The sequence below is a fragment of the Rattus norvegicus genome, chromosome 1 (genome assembly GCF_021556685.1).
Source record: "Rattus norvegicus strain SHRSP/BbbUtx chromosome 1, alternate assembly SHRSP_T2T, whole genome shotgun sequence".
Taxonomy (NCBI): domain Eukaryota; kingdom Metazoa; phylum Chordata; class Mammalia; order Rodentia; family Muridae; genus Rattus; species Rattus norvegicus.
In genome coordinates, this window is record NC_141534.1 from 227,350,457 (window position 1) to 227,372,469 (window position 22,013).

A 22,013-nucleotide genomic window follows, 5' to 3' on the forward strand; every position below is an offset into this window, starting at 1 on the left:
AGACATGAGATTACAGATGTTAATGTACCACCACATTTGTTTTAAATGTCATCTATCTATCTATCTATCTGTCTGTCTGTCTGTCTGTCTGTCTGTCTGTCTGTCTATCTATCTATCTATCTATCTATCTATCTATGTGTGCACGTTCACCCATGATCTCGAATGCGTGTACCACAGTGTGCCCATACCACAGTGTTCCAAGTCACAGAACAACCTTTGTGAATAGGTTCTCTCATGTCTACCATACCATGTCTCTGTCTCCTGGGATTGAATTCAACATTATCAGGCTTGGCTGCAGGCACCTTTACCCACTACGTCATCTCATCAGCTGCATATAAATTTCAAATGCAAAGGATATGAGCGGTTAATTTGCAAGTGGAATTATATTTCCACATCATTATGTGATCTCTTTGACTGTGTAGTTACAGTCACACACATGCACTGTATTCCTCCCAGAGCAACAGAAACACTGAACAAAACATTATACTGGCTTTTATTTCAGCCACCAGCCAGCAGCTTCCTAATGAGTGAACCAGGAAGAACTGAAAGGAGCGAAACACCCCTTCCTTCTGCATGCATCACTTGCAGCAGATGACTAACACAGGGAAATAACTCAAAAGGGATAGGATCTCCCTGGTCATTTGCATTTCCTGGAACACTGACCTCTCTGTGATTCCCATGCTAAGCACAGCCTCTCCAGGTCGTCAGGGTCTGCGTTCTCAGCCTTTCTAAGTCACTGCTGCTTTACATCAACACGAAGTCTCTCTGGAACGCACTTGAGTATTCCGTCCACAGGGGCATCTTCTGCACTGTGGAAACAGGGTAGTGATCAGGAAGGAGAACAGGCCTGATGGTGAGCCAGGGAAGAACTTACACAATGGTTGCAACATCAGCACATGAGGGAAACGAGAGGGCAAGGAGGAGAACTGAAAACCCCCTGCAACTGCTGAACGGAGGCACTCCAGACTGTATGACCCAAGACCCACTGTGTTCCCAACGTGCTCAACTTTTCTTAGAGATTTAAGATGTTAATGAGACGTGTATATGTGAAGGTGTTTGTAGAACTACACACAACACATAGAGTACATGTAAGAAAGCCCATGCTGTCCAAACAACCCCTGGACCTTTTATTGGAGCTTCCACCTTTTCTTCCGGGATTCCTACGGTGGAATACAAATACTGAATGACTATACTTTTCCTCCTCCTCCAACCTGCTTCCTCCTCTAGAAAGATATTCTTTCTGAATACATTCTCTTGCCTTGCTTCATTTCTGGTCTCTAACTAGTGGCTTTCCCTCTACTCTGTGTCTATTTGAGCCATTTCATGGTTTTAAAAAGTTAGATATTCTAGAAATGTAGTATGAGCCACCATGCATGCAACCTGCTGTCCTGTGACCTCTGCTGTGCACCTCAGCTAGTCTGGACTATCCTCCTTCGAGGCAAGAACTCCATGCCCAGAGGCTACAGACAAAGCAACTTCAGTAGAGCATAGAAGACATCCTGCTCCCTGCACATAGCCCATGGCTCTAAGCCGCAGGTGTTACTCTAATAACTGCCCAGTCCATCTGCTTTCAGTGTGCTCAAAAAAACTGTTCCTGCTGTTGTTGCTGTTGTTGTTAGAAAAGGAGTAATAGGGGCTGGGGATTTAGCTCAGTGGTAGAGCGCTTGCCTAGGAAGCGCAATGCCCTGGGTTCGGTCCCCAGCTCCGAAAAAAAGAACCAAAAAATAAATAAATAAATAAAAATAAAAGAGAAATATTACTTTTAAAATATATATAAATATATTTCTCTCTCTTTCTCCCCCTTCCTCCCTCCCTCCCTCTCCCTTTCTCTGACCACATTTTCCCCTCTCTCCTCTGTCTCCATTCCCTCTCCCATACCTTCCCTCTGCCCCCACCCCTGCCCCCTCCACACCTCCGTTTCTCTTCAGAACCAGGGAGCCTGCATAGAACTAACCTAGACGCTCTATATGTTATAACTGTGTAGCATGGTCTTCTTCTGGGATTCCTAACAGTGGGAACAGAGACTGTCTCTGGCTCTTTTCCCTGTTTTGGGAACTTTTCCTCCTATTGGGTTGCCTTCTGCATGGGGGAGGTGCCTGGTCTTACTGCAGCTCAACGTACCATGGTTGGTTGCAATTTTACTTTTTTTTAGCATTCAAAAAGTTTCTGAAACTACGATGAAAAAAGAAATACAAGTCAAAATTCGGAACCTTCATGTCTTGTCTAACTTTCAACCTCAGAAATGAAACAGAATCATCCTTCAACTAAGGCAAAACTCCCCCTAGGCTTGTAAGCAGGCTTTCAGTGCACTCCTAGGTTATGAGCCAGGATGCTTTGGTGTTTTGAGATAAAAGCTTGTAGATCCTAGGTTGTTCTCAAACCTGCTATGTAGTCTTGAATGACTTTGAGATTCTGATTCTCCTGCCTCCACCTTTGTATGCTGTGATTACAGGCATGCAACACCACATCCTGTATATGCAATATGGGGGACGGAAGCTAGGGCTTTGTGCGTGCTCAGCAAGCAGACTGTTAATCAAGTTCCATCCCCAGGCCTGAGGACAGTCTTCCCTCACAGTAATGGGACAGGCAGGGGTAGGAAAAGGTTAGCAACCGGTGACCCCTCTTAACTTGAGCCACATACATACATCTTTACCAAGGCACTTAGCAACTTAAGACCCCCCCATGTATGTCAAGCAAAACAAAGCACTCAGGACATTTTGACCTATAGTGCTTACTGACACCTAGAAACTCCCTTTTCATAGCCAAACACTCCCTGAAGCATCCTGGATTAAGGTGCAGTAGGCTCTTCTAGCCTGGGCTAGTTTTGGACACATGCACAGCAAAGCAAACTTTGCCCTGTGAATGAACTTTTAGGAAAACTCAAATTATTATCCTATGCTTTTGTCAGTGACTATCCCAAGAGTCAAGCAACTCTCCTCTTGGGGAGTTCAACTGTGCCCTCCTACCAAAGGATCATCCCAACCAAAGTTGTTAGCTGTTTCACTCTCTCATGAAGCGGTGGAAAGGGTCACCAGACCCTCATCTGAGTATCCAACCACTCCCAGCCACCTGCTGTACACAATTCCACATTAATTGCTTGTGGCTTCTGAAAGGGCCTAGAGAATACAGTCAGGGAATGGGATACAGGGGTGGGGGATGGGGGAAAGGACTTCATCTATGTGGCTCCAGGGAAGCCCTCATTCCTGCCAGATAAAGTCTTTCCTGCAGCAGAAAGGCACACTCAGACCCCCAGTGAACTCATAGAGTAAACTTTGGAAGAATTGTGCCTCTGTCATTAGGACTATAAAAGAAGGATTTATGTCGTGTGTTTCTCCCTGGGAAAGAATTTTAGCAGCATATCCCTATGCATGGTCGTGCATACTTATTATTATTATTATTAAAATAAGATGCATCATGGAGAAAAGGCCTTCCCAGTGAATAAAGGTTTCCATAACTCAAGCCTGTCAATCAAAACAGAAGACCACTCACACTCCATGCCTAGCAACCAAGTCCTGGACCTAGGAAGAGGAAACTCTGGTCAGTAGCCAGGAGCTTCTGAGGAAGTCTTGGTACTTTCTTGCAGAGAATCTTGCCTAGGGTTTTGCTTTGCTTCCAAATAAAAAATCCTTGCTACTATGCACACACATTTGTGTGAGTATCTTCAACTCTTTGAATGGGACATCAAGAATCTAGAAATATCTGGTCCAAACAGAGACCACTGGTAAAACAGCAAAAGTAGTCCAAGTTCTGTGAGGCAGTAAACTTTAAAAGGAAAGGGAGAGAGAGAGAGAGAGAGAGAGAGAGAGAGAGAGAGAGAGAGAGAGAGAGAGAGAGAAATGAGACAAGTTTTGAAAAGACACCTGTTTTCCTTTTTAGGGAATAAGTTTCTTATTTATTTATCAAAAGCCCATCAATAACCAAGTCTACAAGGAGCCACTGCTTCCTCAATGGTTGCTTTTAATCTGCCTGTACCTTTCTGGCATAAGGGCATCTCGATGTTATTATTATTATTATTAATAGTCCAGTTGTTACCTGCCTCCCAGTCTACCCTCTGACAGTTCTTCATCCCGTACCTCCTCCGCTGTCTCCAAGAGGATGTCCCCAATGCCCCGTATCCCAACAGACTGCCCCACTCCCTGTAACCTCAATTCTCTCAAGGGTTAGGTGTTTCTCCCATTGAAGCCAGTCCAAGGCAGTCCTCTGCTATATATGTTTTGAGGACCTCATATCAGTAGTGTGTGGTGCCTCGTTGGTGACTCAGTGTCTGAGCGATCTTAGGGGGGGGTCCAAGTTAGTTGAGACTGCTGGTCTTCCCATGGGGTCACCCTCAGTATCTTGATATTAAGAACACTTGTTCAGGGGCTGGGGATTTAGCTCAGCGGTAGAGCGCTTGCCTAGCAAGCACAAGGCCCTGGGGTTGGTCCCCAGCTCTGGAAAAAAAAAAAAAGAACACTTGTTTATTTGTTTGTTTTTGGGGGGTTGTCTTGCTTTTTCTTTTCTTTCTTTCTTCCCTTCCTCCCTCCCTCCATCCCTCCATATCTCTCCCCCCCTCTCTTTCTTTCTTCCTTTCTATGCACCCTGAACCAAACTGGAAAGAACAAAACAAAGACAATGTAGGCCTCAGGGGAGAAGAAACTACACAGAGGCTGTGAAGTTATGACTCAGACCCTTGTAGATCTGCAGCCTTTCATGGCTCTTTTTTCCCATACATCTCCTTTACGTGCCAATCAAGGCAGGAGCGAGGATGGAGACTGCTCTCCCCTTGCAATCCTTGATGTTAAGGTTTTAATGTACTAAATGTGTTCGGTCATCTTTTCCTCATAAACTCCTCTGCTTGCACAATGATGTCATTCTTCCCTTAATCACCAGCTTAGGACGTTTGATAGCATGAGTGACGGGAACATTTTAAATTCATGGGAAACACAAAACTCCCTTTGTGGGCATTGGTTTCAGCTGCCGCCTCAGGTAACAAAAGTTGAGCTAAGTTTCCCTTCTTCTCCTTTCCTTAGCCATTGAGTCTCTGGCCAAGGTGCTATCGAGTAGCCTGCTGACCTGCAGGCCAAGGGAGAGAGGAGATGAATCGGCAAGCTAATGCACCAGCTGGAGACTGGGATGCTTTTCCAGGGACCAGCTGCCTTTCCAAAGCAGACCAGCATTGGGTTCAAGGTCAGTCTTGCTTCCAAAGCTGGAGGCACAGAGATCCACCTGTTCCTGCACTGCAACACGAGATGAAGACCATCACTTCACCCATTCTAATCTCAATGGAGCACAGGAAGGTTGGCTACTCAGTCTCACTCAAATCCTTTCGGAGTTAAAGTTCCACAACAAAACACATGTTAGCCTGTGTCAAACTCTGGGTTGCATCCCCAGTCCCTCAATTAAAACTACAACAAACGAACAAACCAACAGACACCACAGCCAAATCTTGTGTGTGCACCTGAAAGAGTTCGATTTCTCCTTCACCCTCAATAGCTTAATCTAACAAATTAGGACTAATATTATCTCCTTCCTTGTTGGCTTTCGAAGAGGAAGCAGTGAGAACATGTGTGCATGTCTGACAGCCAGAGGCACATAGAACTTGGTAAGAAGGATCAGGACAGTTGTTGTTCTAAAGGGCAAGCCATTGCCCAAAGTCTGGCCTCTGCTCTTGGCACGGAAGAGTGGCTCATTTTCTGCATAGGCCTCAGGTCTGTATGGGAGCTACAGCCTGGGGTCATGAGCATGCAGTGTCACAGGTCCCCCTTCATCTGTGACACTTTTACTTCTTTTGCTTGTGTCCCTCTCTAGACCCCTATTTTTTCCTCCTCTTCTTTGCTCCACAGACCCCATCAACTCCACTCTTTCCTTACCAAATAACTTTGCAAAGTCTTTTTGGGAATCTGAGGGAAATTGTTTCTCCAAGGCAAGGAGGCTAATGGATCAGTTGCTCTCTAAGCTGCCTTGGAAACTGAGGTACAATTATCCTCTCCTCTATATGTGTTTGGTAGAAGCCAGGGTATTATTAAACATTCTGTGATACATGAGGTAAGCCACAAAGGAATCATCCTGCCCAAAATATCAATTGTGCCAAGGTTTAAAACCCCTTAGCAGATGGATAGTAGCCCTTTAGTCCAATTGTCCTGAAGCCAAACATTTCTCTCCATAAGAGCTGAGTACAGACAAAATCAAACACATTCAGAGTGATATGGTCATAAACTGCCATGGCGACAAGGTACATAATTCAGCCTGCACAGCATGTACCAACTCTCCCTCGAAGAAAGTTCACTAATGCATGAAGAATTCTTACCCAAAGTACTTACTCTTTCAATAACTACACAGTGAAGGGAAGACTTGTAACTGAGTTCATCCAGGCTGAATTGTTCATGAACTTCAAACACAGTGCTAAACAATTCCATACAGAATAAAGAGTTTCCAGGAAGTAACCAAGTCAAGACTGACATGAAATCCTTGCTTCAGGCTCTGCCTTCCGCCACCTCACCCATTCTCATTTAAATATCTGACTTCTCTGGGATCTTCTGAGTTATGCCACACTCTTTCCCTACATTTCTGGTTTTGTTTCTTTGAGTCAATCATGTGATTTTGCAGCCACGATGCCCTGATACAGAGCGTGTTTAACTCCATTTAGTCATTTTCAAACCCCACAAAGCAGCTTCACAACCTCCCATCCCCCACACTCCCATGTAGGAGCATTGGACCGCAGAGACATACTGGTTTGTACTCAACTTCACTAAGATTTACCATTGATCACTAAATGTAGGGATCAAGGAGAATGTATCAACATCCACTTAGTTAAACATGATCCCAAAGCAATATCAAAATAGACTAGTATTTGCTGTGTGCCTATTAGGTACCCACAGTTGCATTTCAAGAGCCAATTTTTGCAAGTGCACAGCTTCGGATTTAACCTGTCTTGGGCAACGAGGTAATGAAGAAAGGGCAGACACACACGTGTGTATAGACACACATACAGAGAGCTGGCTGTGCTTTGGTGGAGACCAACCAGGAGCCTAGAAACTCAGCATGTCTATTTTACAGCCTGCTTTATGAGGAGGTGGTTTTAGAGTACACAGCTGAACAAGGAAGCAGGTTTAGCTACCCTCTACAGAAGGTCTCTCTCTGTAGGGGAGCAGTCTTAGGCAGCAGTCGAAGGTGAGGCTGCGGTTAATACTTTCTGACATTCTTGTCTAGTGAAACAGCACAGGCCCTTGGCACAGGCCCTTTGGCTAATATCTAAAGGCACATTTTAAATACGCAACACAATGCTACTCTTGATAAACTCTTTACTCCCTACCTCTCTGAGGAAGCTTCCTTGGGTCCTTACAGGAATCTTCAACCCAAAAATAGATGGTACTCTTTCTGCATGAACAGGCCCAGAACTAGAAAAGACAGCGGGAAATGGGGAGAAGAGGAAATAGGGAATTCTCTCTTCTAGATTAACAAATGACCCCTTCATTTCTCACCTGGTTCCTTGTTGTCTTCCAATTTCTGTGTCTCAGACAGCACGCCAAACTCAGTGTGTCGGTGAGTTAGAAGCAGCCGAGCAATTGCGTGCAGGCATGCATAGCTGTGACGGCTGAGAAGGCAAACCACATCTCACCTCTTGGCCTCCAGTGACTCACCAGCTGTTAGCGATTGTATCTTCAACTTCTTCTCAAGAATGACCTTTCCTCCCCTCCCACACCTTCCCATGCCTACTACTTCTAGAACTTACCTTGCATTGCTTGAAACTCTTAACTGATCACCCTTCCTCAGATGTACACGTTCAACTCCTCTCCCAAGCTGCTTCTTCACATGCAAGTCCATGAACTATGTTCCGTAAAATGCTGCGGTGACACCTCATCTCCTTCATGGATGTCATACACTCAAAAGTCGCTGAACAGTATGTTAATGCATAGGGGACACTGGAGTCTGAGGTGAGCTGGAGGACTCCTACCCTGCAAAATAGCATAGTATAGCATGGCATAGGTTAGCAAGAGCATGTGTCTTCTCAAAGACGTCTGTGAGGAATGAGTGTGTCACCTCAGGAAAACCACTGTGATCGTGGCATAGATTTCTTCACTGTCTCAATCCTGCTTTTGACTCGGCTCCAGCTACAACCTGAGTTGCACTTCAGGCCCAGTGCTGTCACCTGCTTGACTCTCCCCCATGTTTCCTGACTTTTCTGCTCATCCTTTCTGCCCATCTCTTGTTCATTCTTTCCTTCCGTATCTGAACCATCCCCCATTCCAAGTGACCTAGAGATTACCTTCTCTGAGAGCATTGCATTAAAACTATCTTTTTTACTGAGGTTTCTCCAAGGATGATTAATTATTCATTCTTTTGAAAGCAAAGACAATGTGGTATGAGGACCAAAATGGTCACACATCAAATATTTTCTGAACCAAATGCTAATCTGAGAATCCAAAGACCTTTGTTGGAGTTCAGGACTCATTTATTAGCTGGGGGGTCAGCTATTTGCAAGGCAAACATGCTATGTCCTAGTTAATCTTTATATATATATATATATATATATATATCTTTATATATATATAATCTTTATATATATATACATATATATATATCTTTATATATATAATCTTTATATATATATATGGCATACTTTCCCAAAAGGTTTTTATGGTACAAAATTAATAAAATTATGTCCATGAATAAGTGACATAGTGCTTGGAGGTTGCCTAAGACCCCAAATGTATACTGTTTTAGCTAGAATGAGGCAGCTCACTCCTGTAATCCCAGCACTTGTAAGATGAAATAGGCCAGCCAGGGTGACAGAGAAAGATCCTGATTCAATAGATAAAGAAACGATTGATGATAGATAGATAGATAGATAGATAGATAGATAGATAGATAGATAGATAGATAGATGATAGATCGGTAGGTACATACATACATGAACAAATAAATAATATTTTTGTTTTATTGTGCTTTTTGACTTTGGATTTTCAAAACATAGTTTCTCTCTGTAGTCTTGGCTGTCCTGTCCCTCGCTCTGTAGACTAGCCTGGCCTAGAACTCAGAAGTCAACCTGTCTCTGTCTCCCCAGTGCCGAGATCAAAGGCGTGCGTCACTACTGCCCCGGTCAAATACACTGTTTTCAAAGTACAAAGTCTCGGTGGACTTCTGCCTTGAGTAGCTCAAAGTCCAGTCTTGGAAACACAGGTTATCACTGACAACATGACTGTTCTAGTTGTTACTATTTATTCTTCTAGTGTTTTAGTACAAACATACTATCTAGATATTCTCTCCAAAAATCAATTTTTGGAACTGGAGAGATGACTTAGTGGATAATAGTGAGTGCTGCTCTTCTACAAGACCAAACTTCAATTCCTAGCCTCAAATTGAGTATGACCTCTGTGGACACTGCACTCACTTGCACACATGCACGTGTGCGCGCGCGCACACACACACACACACACACACACCACATAAACACAATTTAAAATAAAATATTTTCAAATTCCTTGTTATAAACCCTCCTTCTGCCATGATAAAAGCATTCCTAGAATTGATGATGATTAGAAAAAATTCTTTCTATTTTGGTTCTTAATGATAATGAATGAAATATAAATCATGCACACAAAGCAAGGCTGCTGTGTTCAGAACAAACGGTGTACTGGGGGATGATGGGAGGATAGGGGCTGAGGGAGTCTTTTGGTGTTGGAGATGCTTTCTGTCTTGATCTGGCTAATGTCACACCAACATGCAAACATCTGTTATGACCATCTACCATCACATGTTGAACTGTGACAACTATCTACATCTAAAAATGATGTTGAAGGTTTACCCTTCAGAACCCATGATGTAACTTCAATGGGAAACTGTCTCCAAATGCAATCACTAGGGTAGATCCTAATCCCATGTGATTGCCATCCTCATAAAAAGAGAAACTTGACCCAAATACTCAGACAAGAGATCATCATATAAAATGGGGACACTGATTGAAGGTGTAAGTTATCAATTACCAGCAACAGTTAGGAAATGAAGTCACTGATTGGAGAAGTAGGTTGTCAATCACCAGCAGCAGTTAGGAAGAGAAGGATTTGATCTGGAGCTTCAGATGGGTGTGGCTCTACCTACTCCTTGACTTTGTATTTCTAGCCTTTTTGACAAAATAGGTTTCTGGGTTTGTTTGTTTGTTTGTTTGTTTGAAGCCTTTCAATTTGCTGCTTTTTGTTAGAGAGTCTGAGCAAATGAACACAGATTTGGGTACAGGACATTAAGATATAACATATCTCTAAAATTCGACCTCTGACCAAGATAGCATAGAGGTCAGCATAGAGGTCATAAAATACACATGACATCTTCCCTAAAGATGGGTTTATTAACTGAAAGCTGAAGATAAATGTCTAGGGAGAGTCTGGAATAAACGTTTGGGTGGGAGTTAGGGGGATGGGTACCATAGGGTCACCAGACCACTAACTATATCCACACTCAGCTTTCTGGGTGGAACACAGGTATTTTATGCCCCCTACTGAGGAAACACTCCTGTTTAGCATTCCTGGTTTTCCTAGTAATCTGTGGATAACTTTGTGTCCCCAACATTCCCAACCCTGGCTCTACTCTATAACTTGGTTTGGAATAAAAGTCTAGACCATGCTGCTCGGCAGGTCACACATCCTCCCATTAGCTTAGTGTGACGTCTAAGTGTTCTGAACATGGAGATTCCCATCTTTTGATGGCACAACCACTACCTGGTGTTTTTACTAGCAAGAGAAAAGCCAGGAGGCCCTACCAGGCTCCTGACATACTCTTTTTTAAAAAAATTATTTGATTTTTTTAATGTATGTGAGTACACTGTAGATGTCTTCAGACACACTAAAAGAGGGTGTTGGATCCCACTAGAGATGGTTTATAAGCCACCATGTGGTTGCTGGGAATTGAACTCAGGACCTCTGGAAGAGCAGTCAGTGCTCTTAACCACTGAGCCATCTCTCCAGCCCCTACCCTCCCCAACATACTCTTTAAAGGACTTCCTATATATACTTCTCTGTCTCTCCTCCCAGATCCCCCACCTACCCTCACGTCTGTCAGTGGTTTATGGACATCATAAGACCTTTGTCTAACTCTTATAACTTTACAAAGAAATGGCATTCTCCTAATGATCCCTTCTTAGTGCTTTCTAGAAATAACCCTCAGGTCACTGTTCTAAGACCATACACTAATTTGGAAAATAGCACATTAGCCAGGATCAAATGAAACTGTAGAAGTCAGTTCAGCCGTTTATCATTCTCTTGGCCACATGAAGATGCTGGGAGAATGCAAAAATGGGCTGTGTGTGCATGGCCAGGAGTGGCTACACACACACACACACACACACACACACACACACACACACACCTGCTGCATCTGTGTTCACTGTCCAAGATAATTACCTTTTCAAAAGATCCAGAGGAAGAGTCATCCCACCTCTCTAGAGCAATGGTTCTCAACCTTCCTAATGCTGCAACCCTTTAATACAGCTCCTCGTTGCTATTATTGGCCCCCACCCATAACATCATTTTTGTTGATACTTTGTAACTGTCATTTTGCTACTGTTATGAATTACAATGTAAGTATTGATATGCAGGATTTCTGATATGCAACCCTTGTGAAAGGGTTGTTTGACCCCCCAAAGGAGTCGCAACCCACAGGTTGAGAACTGCTGCTCTAGAGAGACCACAAAAATGGGAGGTTTTTACACTGAAACTCACAGCAGAGAGAACACAGAAGAGGATCCTCTCCAGGTGGCATCACTGTGAGCCTTCCAGTGACACTCTGATGTTGTTAGGTCATTCTCCTTAGCACTGTAAACCAAGTCTTGCACGAAGTGAGCTGGCTCTTTTCCAGCCCCATTCCTGGATCCTTTTGCCTGTGACCCTCACTACAGCTCTCTCAAAAGCTATTGACTTATTCCAACTAGATCAGACTTGTAGAGTCTCATGCCCAGGCAGTGTATTGTAAGCATGTTTAAACACATTAGAATCTGGAAAATGGTTCCAGGCAGCAATTGTGCAAAGTACATGTGACCAAGAAGGTGGGCTCTACAGCTAAAAGGCCTAGAATCTAGTGTGGTCTCTGACCAAGATAGCATAGAGGTCAGCAGGTCATAAAATACATGGGACATCTTCCCTCTGGGGGATGCCTTTTCTTCTGCAGCCCCCAGCTGGATTTCCAGGACTGCTTCTTCTTGCTGTTTTCCCAGCTTGCTTATTTCAGGGTCACTCTGGGTCCCTCGGTCTGTCATGAAGGTTCTGTCCACCACATAACAAAATTGCCCCAACTTTCTGTCTCTTCCCTTTGAATGTGTCTCCTTGTGTCCTGGAGTCCTAGGCTAAAAGCCTGGTTCAGTGGGGAACCCCCAGCTCTGACCACTCATTCCAGAAAATGCCAACAGCACAGAAATAAGGGACAGTGATAAAGAAAGAAAATTTATATCAGTGTCACCAACAGCCCAACAACTCCAGGACATGACTCCAGGTTTGTACAAGGGAAGAAGTTTAGTGCAACAGACTTGGCTAAACCGTGCTCTGGTTGATCATTGTATCAGGTCTGGTGATTGGGAATTTGCTGAGGCAAGGGAAGTTGTTACTGTTTCGGGGTGGGGTGAGCAGTTTCAGTTCCGATCATGAGATGGCTGCCTTTGGGGCTTGGCTTGCTGATCCTGGGATATGAGATAGACTGAGGAGAGAAATAACCCAAAGTGAATTAAAGCTGGGTTTTCCTTTAACAAAAGAGTTGCTGTCACACTTAGCCAGTGGACTACTGGCTTTAACCCATGTAATCTAGCACAGGATGTGGGACAGTGAGGGGCACCTATTGTGTGCTCAGAATATGGCTGGTTCTAATCTTCAGACAAGTGTAGTCCCATATCCTGGTGAGCTTCAGTGAGAGGAGCAAAACCTGCAAGCTCCCTCTGCACATTTAGTACTATGCTATGACTCAACGTTATTTCCATGAACCAAGGCAGCATGAAGCATAAGCCATAGGTAGTTGTTTTTATATCATTCATTCATTCATCCATTCATTCACTCACTCACCTATTTATTCATTTATTACAATGTTGGGAATTGAGCTCAGAACCTGTCTTTACCGTAAATGTAGCCCTCAAACTGTGTTAGCCTCTGAATCTTCAGAGAGTTTCTTTGAGTGTATGTTTGTTGGAGTGTTTGGGCTCAGGCTCCATCATGGTAGATCCAGAAGCAGGCCATCCAGTTCAGGTAATTTATTTTAAAGGTGATCTCAGGAGACTCTCAGAGGGAGATGGAAAAGTGAGAAGGAAAGAACTGGAAGCTTGTGAGGGATAGAAGCCCAATGCCGCAGCAAACTCTGGGAGACAGTGCCAACTCTCTGCATTGACCACCTCAAAACACATGCGCCTGCTGATGTGTGCCTGTCCACTGGCTGAAAGGGGCATTCTATTGATTGAGCAGGATTTTGCAGAGCTCGGGGATTTATGGGCAGTCATCAATGTCAAAGAGACAGGTTCAAGAGCTGTCATGTCTGACTTGAAATGTTAAGGCTTTCTTAGATTGATTAGCTTCTCCTCCGTCAAATATCTCCATCTTTGACCTAGCTGTCAAGAAGCCACAATCACTGGGTCTCCATAGCTAACTTTACCTTTTATTTGACCACCCCATACTTAGTATTGAAACTCTTCACCTATGCCCTTGACCCGAAGTCACCATTAGCCAATACACTCTAGAGCTTCATGTTCTGCTTGAAATGTAGCATGAGTTATAGAAATAGTTTTAAATTTGAGTTAAAAATAGACCAATGGATACAGTTCAGTTAATAGAGAATTTGGTTGACATTCACAAAGCCTTGGGATTTATCCCTAACACCTTAAAAACTGTGTATGGCATCCACCTATAATCCCAACACTTGAAAGGTAGAGGCTGGAAGATCAGAAGTCCAAGGATATCTTCTACTACGTATCTGGTTCAAGGTCAACCTGGGCTACAGGAGACTCTATCTCTAAATTAAAACTAAAAAAGAAATAGCAGTTAAGTGTAATCATGCTTTATCCAATCCAGATGACCAAATATAATAGTGCTTCAACATAGGATTGTTATTTTATTTGTTTTTTTATCAGTGTTTTGTTTGTTGACTGCAGTACTGAGGATTGACTGAGGGCGTACTAGGCAGAAGCCTATGCCCAAATGCTTATCTTACTTTTTATTCTTACAAGTAGTGTGTGTGTGTGTGTGTGTGTGTGTGTGTGTGTGTGTGTGTGTGTGTGTTGTGGAGATAAGAAATAATATTAGGAATTGTTCTCTTCCCCTACCATGTGGGTCCCAAGCATCAAACTCAGGCCATCAGGCTTGGTGGCAACTGCTTTTACTGATCACCTATCTTGCCTGGCCAGGCCAGGATATTTTACATTTTATTCCTCACTGAAGCTTTGTGATCTGATGTCTTTCAGAGGGCATAGGTAGCACACATTTACCACACTAGACAACATAGTCAGAGGCTGAATGAATTTCCACAAAAGACATCTTCAAGACCTTAGAAGGGATCTTTAATATAAGGCTTCCACCTGTTTGCCCAGTAGCTTTTGTTTCAGTATCTGGTGACACTGAGTCCTGTACATCCTGCTCTTGCTTCTAGGGTACAAACTGACAAGTGACTCATTCTCTGTCCTGCCAGCTTGGGCTTCAGTTCATTGAGTCTCTGTCATTCCCACTCTCCCCTCACGTACGAACGCTCCAATCTTTCTCGTCTATTTCCTCCACACACACAGTCTCGCTGCATGCATGAGTTTCCAGAAAACAAGTCTTTTACTGTCATTTTAGTGCCTTTTTCAACAGAAAACTGAAAAAAAAGATTACACATTTCGAGCTGCTATTCTTAATCTGTAAATTTTCTATCTGAGTGAATATGAAACTTTTTGCTAAGTTTTGCTCTGCAGGCTTTTATTGTATGGCTGATGTTTGGTTGGGAACAGCTACCATCCTCTGCCTACAGTAACTGTTCCCAAAAGCAGGGAACGTTTGAGTAAAGATTAGCAATGTCATCCAGCTGACATTCATCCACACAGCCATGCCCAGCTGGCTCCAGCACGAGTGAGCGAAGAACTCTGAAATCCATCAGCAGCAAGCCAGGTTTGAGCAGGCTAGGAGTCAGCCATTTCCATCACCCAGCTCACAGAGCCATGTCAATCACACTGACCACTTCTGTGTAATGTCTCCCCCTCCCCTTTTCCTAACACTTCTTAGTTTAGGAACTAAACTAACACTAAACTAGGAACTAAACTAACTAACACTCCCACCTTGAACCACTTCTGCTTTGGAAAAAGGTCTGCATGTTTTTCCCCATTGTCTCTTCCAGAATCTTGTCTGTTTGTTGTTTGCTGAGACATGGTCTGCCTAGCCTAAGGGAGTCAGTCCACAGTGGTGGGAGAGTGTGGAGGAGCCTTACGTCACACTTACACTTGAACTTACATCACAGCCATCAGGAAGCATGAATACTGCATTTACCCAGAGTTCAACTCCTTCCCCCCTTTGGCTCCTGTCCCAGGAGGATGGTACCTCTTATATTCAGTGTGGTTCTTCCTTCTTCGGGTAGTTCCCTAGAAACTTCTAGATACTCCTGCAGATGTGGCTCAATGTCTTCGGAAATTCTATGTCGAGTCAAGTTAATAATGAAGGCTAACCACCATAGAAAAGACCCAAAAACATGTAAAAATGCATGTATGCCTATGGATACACAGGCATGTGCACAGCTACAAACTTGAGTACAGTTATATCCCCAGCTTTGTCTATAGTAAGAGAAGCCCCAGTAGTAGTAGTGGGCACAGCCTTAGTGTTAGCCTCTAGAAGATGCAACTCCCCACAAAGAAACCGGCATTCTTTGGAGGAAAATCTCAAAGCTGAGGCAAGGATGCAGAGTAAAACTTTGCTCTCAAGAGCAAGGCAAGAAAAAAAACCAAAAAGCATAGAAACTAGACTGACCATCTAACACTGGGACACCACCATGTCTTAGAGTCATCTGGCTTCATAGAAATCCACCAGCCCTTGGCAACATAAATCTATCAATAGAGACTCTAATGAAGTATGAGATACTTGCGTAGACTCTGCCCCACAAGATATTTTTATAGAAGAAAAATCTGCAATTGGAGTAACTATAAAAAGAGTAGTTTCCTAGAGGCACAGAGTACGTGGCAGACAGTCTATAATCAAGTGACCAGAGTGCTGGGGGAAATTTAGTTGTGGACTCACAAAGCAAGCATGAGGTGAGCAGACTGACTCCTCCAAACCACTAGTCTGCATGCGATCTATGAAAGTCTTTAGGGGGCTTGACTTTAGGTATCACCATGACTGGCTTGTGGGGAGCTTGGAAAGCTAACAAGGCATCCTTCTGGTTTCATCTATAAGGGTGTTTCCGGGGAAGGTTGCTGTTTGAGTCAGGAAACTGAGGGTGTAAATCTGCTCTGATGTGGGTGAGTAATCAAATCGGCTAGGGGTTCTGATGGAAGAAGATCACAGGAGAGATGTGCAGTCCCTTCCTTCTTTTGGCACTTACAGGCCCAGGGCCCTCAGGCTTTAGACTCTGAGTAGGAACTACTCCACCTACTGAGAGACTTCCGCCAGCCTGGATTGAGCCAAATCTTGGCTTTCCAGTCCCTAACTCTTCTACTGCCATGGTGGGACTTGTAACCTCTGCCAGGCCAATCTAATAAATGCATAAACACACAAATATGTATACAATATGTAAATAAACTTCAAATCCAATTCATGTGTAGTTGCATTACTCAAAGGTCCCAGATACAACATGAAACTCAGAAAGGCCAAGAAAAGTTTTAGCCGCTAATTTTTGTTTCAATAAGCTTATTTTTTTCTTAATCATTAGACACAAGAAATTTTTCATGAAAAATGCTATGATTATTCATCTTTCTTCCTGTCAAGTTATCAAATCTATTTTAAAAAATCATCCTGTACTAAAAAATAAAAAAAGAAGGCATACAGAAAAGAGGTTTTCTCATATTGCCATGAGCAGTGGATTAGCAATTCAATCACTGAATTACTCAATGTTGTTCTGTTAGCATATTGGAGATTTTCAGTCACATGTGTAACGTTATTAAAATGAAGAAGTATTTCTAGTATAAACTGGATAGAACTGATTGATCAAGCATTCCATATCCCCAAATTTGGACTCCTATGATACTTTTTTTTCAGGTTTCAGGGGGAAAAAAAAAACCTGCTAAGTAAAATGCAGTTTCCCCAGCATTGGGTGGATGGGGAATGGCTCTCAATGGAGTTCACTCACACAATACTGTCTCAGGATGCACTGGACAGTGTATACTGGATACATATATCTGCAGTGGATGAAATGAACTCAGTCTTGCTGTCAGTAGTTGTTAATACTCTGAAAAGCATTAACCTTTGCTATGAAGTTCTCTAGGGCCTTCTTGTAGTATTTTGGGCACATGAGAATAATCTGAATGCAATAGGCTAATACTTTCTCCAGGGAAAAGGATTCCATTCATAGGTCAGAAAAGTTCTACATACTCTGTGTGTACAAACTCAAGCCTGTGGGAACAGCTCCTGTGCCTGTAGACTGCATACGTCACACAAAACACAGCAGTATAGCGCTTCTGCAACGCACTCGTTTCCTTCATACAGTGTTTCCTCACTAATATTCCAATGATGGGGTTCCTGAGGACATACTTTGAGGGTCTGAAAAGCCCAGGGCTAGCCAGAAACTAATTCTTGCACACTGCAGGAAGTTATAGGGATTTTGAATGTAATACAACAGGAAATTCTCAAGGAACTCATTTGCTGCAATACTCACGGTAGGTGAAACTGGAAAAGGGTCCCAGAGTCTACCAATTATGATGTAGCCATGTTAATTCACAGATTTAGAAAGCATTATTATTATTATTGTTGTTGTGGTGGTGGTGGTGGTGGTGGTGATGGTGGTGGTGGTGGTGGTGGTGGTAGTGGTGGTGGTGGCCTGTGTGTGTCTGTGTGTGTGTGTGTCTGTGTGTGTGTGTGTCTGTGTCTGTGTCTGTGTCTGTGTCTGTGTCTGTGTCTGTGTCTGTGTCTGTGTCTGTGTCTGTGTCTGTGTCTGTGTCTGTGTCTGAATCTGAGCTTGGACACACATACCAAGGAGAATTTTCAGGAGTTAATTCTCTCTTTCCACTGTGGGATCCAGGGACCAAGCTCAAGTGCCCTTAACCCAAAGCCATCTCCCTGGCTCTAACTTAGAGATTTTAACAAGTGTATTGTGCCTCAGTAAAAGAATATCCCTGTCTTTAGAAGAACCTCACTCATCTATCCAGGGGATTCAACCATTCCAGACTGTTCATTTTAGGGGCTAGGGATCTAACTCAGAACCCTGTTCAGACTAAAACTCTAATTTACCCTCATCCTCTAGGTGCCGGCTTTAAGAAAAACAGAAAAATCCAAGCCTGGTGGTTCACACCATTAATCCCAGCACTTGGGAAGCAGAAACAGGTAGGTAGGTCTTTATATGGTTGAGGCCAGCCTACAGTTTGAGCTCCAGACCACCTGGGTGTATATAGTAGAAACCTACCTTAAACAAACAAAGAAACAAAAAAGAATACGCACACATATACATGAGAGGAGAAGAGAGGAAGGGTGGGGAGAGGAGAGGTTAGAGGGAGAGGGGCAGAAAGAGAGAGAGAGAGAGAGAGAGAGAGAGAGAGAGAGAGAGAGAGAGAGAGAGAATAAACTCCTGTATCACTGGAAGGAAGACATTCATCAAGTACCAATACACACACAAATCCCTCCCAAGCAGTGTTCAGGATGAATTAACACAGTTGAAGGAGGGAAAGCCACACCCAGGGTACACAGGACAAAACACTCTTCAGACTCTGTCACCACAGAAAAGCCTTACAGTAAATAGACACAGGTGAGGCCAGGAAAGGAAAGCGTCATGTTTCCCGTCGATTATTATAGAGACAGTTTCCCTCCCCTTTTTGAAAAAATAAATATTACCTCTAAGTGTTGAAATTGGTAACTCTACCCCCACCCAATCCCCGCCCCCGTTCCAAGAAGAAATTTGAAGTAGGAAGCTTCCACAAAGGAGGAAAACTAAGGAAGCATAAGCCACGGCTCCTGTACCAGGCACAAGGGTTCAGGGCTCCCTGCGCTCCTGAAGTTGATGCTCAAGCCTGTAGTCCCAGCATGCACCAGGACTCCCGCCTCGAGCTATGGGAGAGGGTGGCCCAGTGGCCAAACACAGGCTTCAATGCAGAATGACCAGGTTCCACGTCTGCCACTAGATGTGCTTCTGAGGACTTCCTAGCCCGCTCGAAGCCGAATCTCTAGCCATGAGAAGTAGGAACAGGGTGATCCTTCATCTGGGATTTGGAGAGGATGCTGTAAGGGTAGCAGGGCAGCATGTGCTACATTCTCTGTAATCATTACACATTTATTATCGTACCATACTTAAATATACACTGACTGTCTGACCGAACACTACTAATAAAGTCTTGGAGCTGGAAGAATGGCTAAGCAGCTAAGAGCACTAGCTGCTCTTCCAGAGAACTTGGGTTCAATTCCCAGCACCCACTTGTGTCTTTTGGCTCATATTGGTCTGTGCCTACATGGCACATCAATAAACATGCAGGCAAATGAACCATACACATTTTTAAAGGGAATATTACTAAATAAACTTTAAACCTTAGTTTATTCTGTTTGCCTCCTGTCTGCCATGCCAAGAAGTCATGAAGTAAACAGCTTTCTCTGCACTGCCCGCAAAGTGTAGTGCCTCGTTATAACCCAAAACAACAGAACCCACAGCACATGGACTGAAAGCTCCAAAACTGTAAACCAAATCAAACCTTTCTTCTTTGTAAGTTGATTATTTCGGGCAGTATGTTTTAGAAACAGAAAAACTGATTGATATCCCCTACTAAAGGAGCCAGTCAGCCTAGCTCTTTCTGGAGACTCTAAGAGAGGATATGCTTTTTTTTTTTTCTTTTCCTTTTCTCTTTGTTTCAGTTTCCAGTACAGGATTCTGGGTGTTTGACTCTCCCTCTGTCCTCAAGTGTTTTACTTAATCTCTGCTTCTGCCATCTCGCCGCCCACTCTTCTTGCTTTGACTCCTCCTGTGTGCTTTCGGTAAGAATCATTATGTCTCATTCTCAGTCACCTCCCCATCTCTAATCAGTGCACTTTATCACACCTACACAGTTCCTTTGTCTTGTCAGTAATATTCACAGGCCCCAGTAGGGGCCTTCTTCTAACACCAATACGATCCTTAAAATTGTGTAAAATGTACAAAGACAGTCAATAATGTAAGAAAAAGAACATAGAGCCACTATAACAGGATTGATAGACTATTGTAAAGAAATGGATTGGTGCAGTAGACCAGAGAATGCACAGAGATGGCTGTAAAGTGAAGTAAGCCTCTACCTCAAGCAATGCAAAATGATAAGTAATATGAAATTAATAAACAACTCAATGACAAAATAAAAAACTGCATTAAAAATAATCAACCAAGACAAACCCAGCACAGTCTATGAACACCCAGGTTAGATGAGGCTGCTCAAGGAAACCGGAACTGCAGAAGCTTTGGTTTAGGGCACCTATGGGACCATAAATGGATGGAACTATGTACTGGAAGTGCTCCAGGTACAAAATTAGCTGCTCAAAAAATATGGCTGAAAATAGCAGCTTAAGGGTTTAGCTCAGAAGTAGACATGTGCTACAAGCACAGGGACCTGGGCTCAGTCCTTGGGTCCTGGAAAAAAAGTTCTGTGATATGAAAGGTGGTGGTTGGTATCTCCCCACCCCCATACACAAAGCTGTTCCAAAGTTCCAAAGAGACAGCAACAAGACAGCAGGCTGCCAAGCCAGCCTGCACTGCTTGAGAGACAATTGTCTCATCATTGGGCAGAATTTTCAAAATCTGACATGTTGTTATTTCATAATTCATCAGCTGTTAAAGCCAAGGCAATGCTAACTTTGCTGGTGACTAAAGCAGCTAAGAAATAAACATTGTTTCTGCTTTCTGAACCAACATCCTCATCTGCTTGCTTTTTTCCCTTCCCCTGTTAAAGATTGCTTCAAAGTTTCCATAGAGCGCTAGGTTTCCTGGGTTTGTGGTCGTTTTTATTTGTTCGAATAAAATTTAATCTTACTTTGCTTCGGTAAGTAATTCCCTCTCTGAATTTCAGGCTAAGGTGACTGTTTGTGTGGTTGGTTTATACTAGGATTAAAAAGAAAAATAATTAATAAATAAGCTAACCAACCAACTGTCTTGGCAACACGGGAGGAAAATAGAATTTCATCATGTGTCTGAGACTATACTCACTTGGAAAGAGCTATTTAATCCAAACTCTGCCCTTTTCTCCCCAAATATCTGTCCAGACTGGAGGCAATTTACAGTGAAGATGCTTTATGGAACTCAAGTTTAGAATCCGCCGAGATTCTAGGTGACTTGTAGTGGACATAAACTTGCTCTCAAAATGGTCTACTAGGCAGAAATTGATCATAGAGTTAAGGAGTATCTGCTCCAGTCTGAGTACTTACCAAGGTCCTTACCCTCCCGAACCTGTAAAATGGGAAGGAAACTGTAGCTCCTTAACAGAATTGTCTTGGATATAAAATCTGAGAGTATACCTACCAGGAGCCCAGCATACTGAAGGGTCTCAGCCAACAGTCTCCATTAATATTATTTTGTTCTTACAGAAATCCCTGTCACAGGAGGGCCTTGTAGGTTTGGGTAGATGGTGGTGAGGCCATAATGGTGGGACTGTGGGCCCCCACACAAATGTCTAGTTATTTTGCTGCGGGTTTGTTAGCTTTGGCTTTGACTATTTGTGATAAGGTTTCATGTTCTACAGGTTGGCCTCGATTGTATAATGTACCCAAGGGTGGCCTTGAACTCTTGGTCCATTTCCCGTACACGACAGTTTGTATTTGTTCTGTTTTATGTATAAGAGATGTGCTGAGCTTTCACTCCTAAAACTGTAGCTCCTTCGTGTCTGCAAGGCAATGCAGTCCTGCCACTCGGTAAGCATTCCATCTTTTTAAACTAAGCTTTTAGAGTTCTCAGTAACCTTT

At 43.3% G+C, this 22,013-nt stretch overlaps 1 long non-coding RNA gene across 2 annotated transcripts in view; it reads right to left on the reverse strand.

Moving 5' to 3' along the window:
* LOC134483972 (uncharacterized) overlaps window positions 1–22,013 on the reverse strand; it is a 66,985-nt gene that overhangs the window by 36,466 nt on the left and 8,506 nt on the right. Inside the window, exons 2-4 of one of the 2 annotated variants that reach the window (XR_015653063.1) lie at window positions 7,712–7,929; window positions 7,461–7,573; window positions 664–809 (exon numbers count right to left, since the gene is read on the reverse strand). This is a non-coding gene — a long non-coding RNA (uncharacterized LOC134483972). Of the gene's footprint in view, window positions 1–663; window positions 810–7,460; window positions 7,574–7,711; window positions 7,935–22,013 lie in introns of both variants that reach the window. The other variant, XR_015653062.1, reaches the window with a different exon arrangement.